Below are 7894 nucleotides of genomic sequence, written 5' to 3' on the forward strand. Positions count from 1 at the left end.
ACAAGACAACAAATGGAACTCGCTGGAATGTTTCTGCTGTCTTGTCATTTTAGACGGACCCACTGAGCGCACAACACAGTGGAACTCTCTGACAAACACTGCTTGTGCGTTAGCCCCAGTAAACAACTCAGCGGGGGTCACAGGCCCTGACCCGTTCAGAGGCACCTGTGTGACAAGACAACAAATGAAACTCGCTGGAATGTTTCTGCTGTCTTGTCATTTTAGACGGACCCACTGAGCGCACAACACAGTGGAACTCTCTGACAAAACACTGCTTGTGCATTAGCCCCAGTAAACAACTCAGTGGGGTCACAGGCCCTGACCGGTTCAGAGGCACCTGTGTGACAAGACAACAAATGAAACTTTAAAGACGCTGGCATGTACATCTTGTTTCTGCTGTCTTGGACGGGCCCACTGAGCGCACAACACAGGGGAACTTGGTGCAAACACTGCGTGTGCATAAGCCACAAAACACAAGCTCAGTGGGGTCACAGGCCCTGACCGGTTCAGAGGCACCTGTGTGACAGACAGCAAATGAAACTTAGACGCTGGAATTATTTATATGTTTCTGCTGTCTGTCTACGATTTCAGATTCACACTTAGAGTTTTTTGTCATTAAGTCATAAAAGCCACAAAACCACTTTAATATGACTTTCCAATACTCTTTGAAAGGTCTCTATATTGATAAAATGAGCCTTTTAGCAAAGTAACACTTTTCGGGCATTTTCAAAGTGCTCCCGCTGAGTGAATTTTGTTCTGAAAATCGTGTTCCCGAAAATCTCCGGGCACCCCGCCAACCCCCCCTGCCAGAAATGACAAGTGTCAAATCAGCGGGTCAAACGGCCACCTCTATCCGACCAGGAGCACCCAAATCCCCGCAAATGGCACTTTTTTTTTTCTTCATCGGGACTTCCGACGAGGTTAATGATTTCCCAAACTGCAACTCATTAACTATGTCCTGAGACACTTGCCAGAAATGACACATGTCAATTTGGCGGTAGCAAATCACTTTCCCAGGCCGGGAAGCAACACCCGAGGCCCGCAAAAGGCGGCCGAATATTTTCTCATCGGACTTCCGCGTTTTGGTTAATCATGTCTCGAAATCGTTAAATGCACATGTCAATTCGGCGGGAGCAATTCACTTTCCCAAGCCGGAAAGCATCACCGGAGGCCCGCTTGAAGGGCCCTAATATTTTCTCATCGGACTTCCGCGTTTTGGTTAATCATGTCTCGAAATCGTTAAATGCACATGTCAATTCGGCGGGAGCAACTCACTTTCCCAGGCCGGGAAGCAACACCCGAGGCCCGCAAAAGGCGGCCGAATATTTTCTCATCGGACTTCCATATTTTGGGGGTTGGATTCTCTCCCGCATTCCAGCCCCCTGGCCACGGGTCGCTCATTCACTTTCAGCCCGGGCCTTGCCAATTTGGTTAATCAGTTAGCCATGCACCAGACTCGGCCTCGCCTTTTTCATTTATGGTTAATGATGTGCCCAGGCTGGGACTTAGTCTCTCCAGCAGCCAAAACTTTTCACTGGTTAATGAGGTGCCCAGCCCGGCACTTAGTCTCTCTCCCCAGCAAGCTTACTTGGTCGGCCGACATTTGGATCCATTTTCGGGGCTTAATCGGGTCGAATACGGTCCCTTACGCAAGGGGAGCCGAAGCCCCGGCCTCTGCCAGGCGTCAGGCTGCCGTTTTTTAAGCCCGACCAAAAACCCGAAAATTGGTTAAAAATGGAAATAAATTTCCACCCAAAAAGGGTTAAAAGTCGGTTGGACGGCAGCCCTGGTCGGTCTCTGCAGACCTGGAGGCCCTAGACAGTAATCTGGAAAACAGACAAAGTCTCGAGAAACCACCTCCTACCATTCTCCAGGTACCCCGCCAATCCCCCCTGCCAGAAATGACAAGTGTCAAATCAGCGGGACGGATTTGACTTTTGTGACCGACCGCTGGAACTTTTTTCGGCTACAGGCAGTCAAATTTTTCTCCTTCCGGACTTCCAGTACAACTTTGAACGGCCATATCTCCGCACTCCCGCGTCGGAGCCAAGCCGTTTTTACACCGTTAGACGCGGCTTCCCGTGCCCGTTCGAATGCCGCCCTGCTCGGCGGAAAAGGAGAATTTTTTTATTTTTCGGCCGATTTCGGGAAAAAAAATTCCCGCTCTGAACTCGGATTTTTCGGCTTTAATCGTTTCGTATACGGTCCCTTACGCAAGGGAGCCGAAGCCCCGGCCTCTGCCGGGCGTCAGGCTGCCGTTTTTAAGCCCGACCAAAAACCCGAAAATTGGTTAAAAATGGAAATAAATTTCCACCCAAAAAGGGTTAAAAGTCGGTTGGACGGCAGCCCGGGTCGGTCTCTGCAGACCTGGAGGCCCTAGACAGTAATCTGGAAAACAGATAAAGTCTCGAAAAACCACCTCCTACCATTCTCCAGGTACCCCGCCAATCCCCCCTGCCAGAAATGACAAGTGTCAAATCAGCGGGACGGATTTGACTTTTGTGACCGACCGCTGGAACTTTTTTCGGCTACAGGCAGTCAAATTTTTCTCCTTCCGGACTTCCAGTACAACTTTGAACGGCCATATCTCCGCACTCCCGCGTCGGAGCCAAGCCGTTTTTACACCGTTAGACGCGGCCTCCCGTGCCCGTTCGAATGCCACCCTGCTCGGCGGAAAAGGAGACATTTTTTTTTTTCCGGCCGTTTTCGGGAAAAAATTTTCCCGCTCTGAACTCCGATTTTACGCCTTTAATCGATTCGGAGACGGTCGCTTACGCAAGGGAGGCGAAGCCCGGGCCTCTGCCGGGCGTCAGCCTGCCGTATGTAAGCCCGTCCGAAGCATGAGTTCCCACTTTTGGTTATCCAGTTGTCAATTTTAAAATTTCAGTTAATCAGTTGCCTGCTTGGTTAATCATTTGTCGCTCTGACATTTGGTTAACCAGTTGTCGATGTTCGAAATTCAGTTAATGAGTTGCCTCTTTGAAATTTCAGTTAATGAGTTGGCCCTTTGGTTACTCATTTGTCCCTGTGTCTTTTGGTTAACCAGTTGTCGATGTTCGAAATTCAGTTAATGAGTTGCCTCCTTGGTTACTCATTTGTCGCTCTGGCTTTTGGTTAACCAGTTGTCGATGGTCAAAATTACAGTTAATGAGTTGCCTCTTTGAAATTTCAGTTAATGAGTTGGCCCTTTGGTTACTCATTTGTCCCTGTGTCTTTTGGTTAACCAGTTGTCGATGTTCGAAATTCAGTTAATGAGTTGCCTCCTTGGTTAATCATTTGTCGCTCTGACTCTTGGTTAACCAGTTGTCGATGTTCAAAATTTCAGTTAATGAGCTGCTCTTATGTTCTATGATTTCCTACCTTGACAACTCATTAACCAGTGTTTCAAACAATGCACCAGGCCATTTGACGACCCCAACTCGGTTCCACAAGCGGGAAAGCAGCACCCCAAGGCCCGGTAAGGGGGCCGAATACATTCCCATCGTGAATTCCGTCACAAATGTGAATGACAAGTTTTCAGTTAATCAGTTGCCTGCTTGGTTACTCATTTGTCGCTCTGACATTTGGTTAACCAGTTGTCGATGTTCAAATTTCAGTTAATGAGTAGCCTCTTTGAAATTTCAGTTAATGAGTTGGCCCTTTGGTTACTCATTTGTCCCTGTGTCTTTTGGTTACCCAGTTGTCGATGTTCGAAATTCAGTTAATGAGTTGCCTCCTTGGTTAATCATTTGTCGCTCTGACTCTTGGTTAACCAGTTGTCGATGTTCGAAATTCAGTTAATGAGTTGCCTCCTTGGTTAATCATTTGTCGCTCTGGCTTTTGGTTAACCAGTTGTCGATGTTCAAAATTTCAGTTAATGAGTTGCCTCTTTGAAATTTCAGTTAATGAGTTGGCCCTTTGGTTACTCATTTGTCCCTGTGTCTTTTGGTTAACCAGTTGTCGATGTTCGAAATTCAGTTAATGAGTTGCCTCCTTGGTTAATCATTTGTCGCTCTGGCTTTTGGTTAACCAGTTGTCGATGTTCAAAATTTCAGTTAATGAGTTGCCTCTTTGAAATTTCAGTTAATGAGTTGGCCCTTTGGTTACTCATTTGTCCCTGTGTCTTTTGGTTACCCAGTTGTCGATGTTCGAAATTCAGTTAATGAGTTGCCTCCTTGGTTAATCATTTGTCGCCCTGACTCTTGGTTAACCAGTTGTCGATGTTCGAAATTCAGTTACTGAGTTGCCTCCTTGGTTAATCATTTGTCGCTCTGACATTTGGTTAACCAGTTGTCGATGTTCGAAATTCAGTTAATGAGTTGCCTCCTTGGTTAATCATTTGTCGCTCTGGCTTTTGGTTAACCAGTTGTCGATGTTCAAAATTTCAGTTAATGAGTTGCCTCTTTGAAATTTCAGTTAATGAGTTGGCCCTTTGGTTACTCATTTGTCCCTGTGTCTTTTGGTTCACCAGTTGTCGATGTTCGAAATTCAGTTAATGAGTTGCCTCCTTGGTTAATCATTTGTCGCTCTGGCTTTTGGTTAACCAGTTGTCGATGTTCAAAATTTCAGTTAATGAGCTGCTCTTATGTTCTATGATTTCCTACCTTGACAACTCATTAACCAGTGTTTCAAACAATGCACCAGGCCATTTGACGACCCCAACTCGGTTCCACAAGCGGGAAAGCAGCACCCCAAGGCCCGGTAAGGGGGCCGAATACATTCCCATCGTGAATTCCGTCCCAAATGTGAATGACAAGTTTTCAGTTAATCAGTTGCCTGCTTGGTTACTCATTTGTCGCTCTGACATTTGGTTAACCAGTTGTCGATGTTCAAAATTTCAGTTAATGAGTTGCCTCTTTGAAATTTCAGTTAATGAGTTGGCCCTTTGGTTACTCATTTGTCCCTGTGTCTTTTGGTTACCCAGTTGTCGATGTTCAAAATTTCAGTTAATGAGTTGCCTCTTTGAAATTTCAGTTAATGAGTTGGCCCTTTGGTTACTCATTTGTCCCTGTGTCTTTTGGTTAACCAGTTGTCGATGTTCGAAATTCAGTTAATGAGTTGCCTCCTTGGTTAATCATTTGTCGCTCTGGCTTTTGGTTAACCAGTTGTCGATGTTCAAAATTTCAGTTAATGAGTTGCCTCTTTGAAATTTCAGTTAATGAGTTGGCCCTTTGGTTACTCATTTGTCCCTGTGTCTTTTGGTTCACCAGTTGTCGATGTTCGAAATTCAGTTAATGAGTTGCCTCCTTGGTTAATCATTTGTCGCTCTGGCTTTTGGTTAACCAGTTGTCGATGTTCAAAATTTCAGTTAATGAGCTGCTCTTATGTTCTATGATTTCCTACCTTGACAACTCATTAACCAGTGTTTCAAACAATGCACCAGGCCATTTGACGACCCCAACTCGGTTCCACAAGCGGGAAAGCAGCACCCCAAGGCCCGGTAAGGGGGCCGAATACATTCCCATCGTGAATTCCGTCCCAAATGTGAATGACAAGTTTTCAGTTAATCAGTTGCCTGCTTGGTTACTCATTTGTCGCTCTGACATTTGGTTAACCAGTTGTCGATGTTCAAAATTTCAGTTAATGAGTTGCCTCTTTGAAATTTCAGTTAATGAGTTGGCCCTTTGGTTACTCATTTGTCCCTGTGTCTTTTGGTTACCCAGTTGTCGATGTTCGAAATTCAGTTAATGAGTTGCCTCCTTGGTTAATCATTTGTCGCTCTGACTCTTGGTTAACCAGTTGTCGATGTTCGAAATTCAGTTAGTGAGTTGCCTCCTTGGTTAATCATTTGTCGCTCTGGCTTTTGGTTAACCAGTTGTCGATGTTCAAAATTTCAGTTATTGAGTTGCCTCTTTGAAATTTCAGTTAATGAGTTGGCCCTTTGGTTACTCATTTGTCCCTGTGTCTTTTGGTTAACCAGTTGTCGATGTTCGAAATTCAGTTAATGAGTTGCCTCCTTGGTTAATCATTTGTCGCTCTGGCTTTTGGTTAACCAGTTGTCGATGTTCAAAATTTCAGTTAATGAGTTGCCTCTTTGAAATTTCAGTTAATGAGTTGGCCCTTTGGTTACTCATTTGTCCCTGTGTCTTTTGGTTAACCAGTTGTCGATGTTCGAAATTCAGTTAATGAGTTGCCTCCTTGGTTAATCATTTGTCGCTCTGGCTTTTGGTTAACCAGTTGTCGATGTTCAAAATTTCAGTTAATGAGCTGCTCTTATGTTCTATGATTTCCGACCTTGACAACTCATTAACCAGTGTTTCAAACAATGCACCAGGCCATTTGACGACCCCAACTCGGTTCCACAAGCGGGAAAGCAGCACCCCAAGGCCCGGTAAGGGGGCCGAATACATTCCCATCGTGAATTCCGTCCCAAATGTGAATGACAAGTTTTCAGTTAATCAGTTGCCTGCTTGGTTACTCATTTGTCGCTCTGACATTTGGTTAACCAGTTGTCGATGTTCAAATTTCAGTTAATGAGTAGCCTCTTTGAAATTTCAGTTAATGAGTTGGCCCTTTGGTTACTCATTTGTCCCTGTGTCTTTTGGTTACCCAGTTGTCGATGTTCGAAATTCAGTTAATGAGTTGCCTCCTTGGTTAATCATTTGTCGCCCTGACTCTTGGTTAACCAGTTGTCGATGTTCGAAATTCAGTTACTGAGTTGCCTCCTTGGTTAATCATTTGTCGCTCTGACATTTGGTTAACCAGTTGTCGATGTTCGAAATTCAGTTAATGAGTTGCCTCCTTGGTTAATCATTTGTCGCTCTGGCTTTTGGTTAACCAGTTGTCGATGTTCAAAATTTCAGTTAATGAGTTGCCTCTTTGAAATTTCAGTTAATGAGTTGGCCCTTTGGTTACTCATTTGTCCCTGTGTCTTTTGGTTCACCAGTTGTCGATGTTCGAAATTCAGTTAATGAGTTGCCTCCTTGGTTAATCATTTGTCGCTCTGGCTTTTGGTTAACCAGTTGTCGATGTTCAAAATTTCAGTTAATGAGCTGCTCTTATGTTCTATGATTTCCGACCTTGACAACTCATTAACCAGTGTTTCAAACAATGCACCAGGCCATTTGACGACCCCAACTCGGTTCCACAAGCGGGAAAGCAGCACCCCAAGGCCCGGTAAGGGGGCCGAATACATTCCCATCGTGAATTCCGTCCCAAATGTGAATGACAAGTTTTCAGTTAATCAGTTGCCTGCTTGGTTACTCATTTGTCGCTCTGACATTTGGTTAACCAGTTGTCGATGTTCAAAATTTCAGTTAATGAGTTGCCTCTTTGAAATTTCAGTTAATGAGTTGGCCCTTTGGTTACTCATTTGTCCCTGTGTCTTTTGGTTACCCAGTTGTCGATGTTCAAAATTTCAGTTAATGAGTTGCCTCTTTGAAATTTCAGTTAATGAGTTGGCCCTTTGGTTACTCATTTGTCCCTGTGTCTTTTGGTTAACCAGTTGTCGATGTTCGAAATTCAGTTAATGAGTTGCCTCCTTGGTTAATCATTTGTCGCTCTGGCTTTTGGTTAACCAGTTGTCGATGTTCAAAATTTCAGTTAATGAGTTGCCTCTTTGAAATTTCAGTTAATGAGTTGGCCCTTTGGTTACTCATTTGTCCCTGTGTCTTTTGGTTCACCAGTTGTCGATGTTCGAAATTCAGTTAATGAGTTGCCTCCTTGGTTAATCATTTGTCGCTCTGGCTTTTGGTTAACCAGTTGTCGATGTTCAAAATTTCAGTTAATGAGCTGCTCTTATGTTCTATGATTTCCTACCTTGACAACTCATTAACCAGTGTTTCAAACAATGCACCAGGCCATTTGACGACCCCAACTCGGTTCCACAAGCGGGAAAGCAGCACCCCAAGGCCCGGTAAGGGGGCCGAATACATTCCCATCGTGAATTCCGTCCCAAATGTGAATGACAAGTTTT

This window comes from Somniosus microcephalus, unplaced genomic scaffold, assembly GCF_052327205.1.
Source record: "Somniosus microcephalus isolate GS21.2 unplaced genomic scaffold, FLI_Smic_1.0 scaffold551, whole genome shotgun sequence".
NCBI lineage: Eukaryota > Metazoa > Chordata > Chondrichthyes > Squaliformes > Somniosidae > Somniosus > Somniosus microcephalus.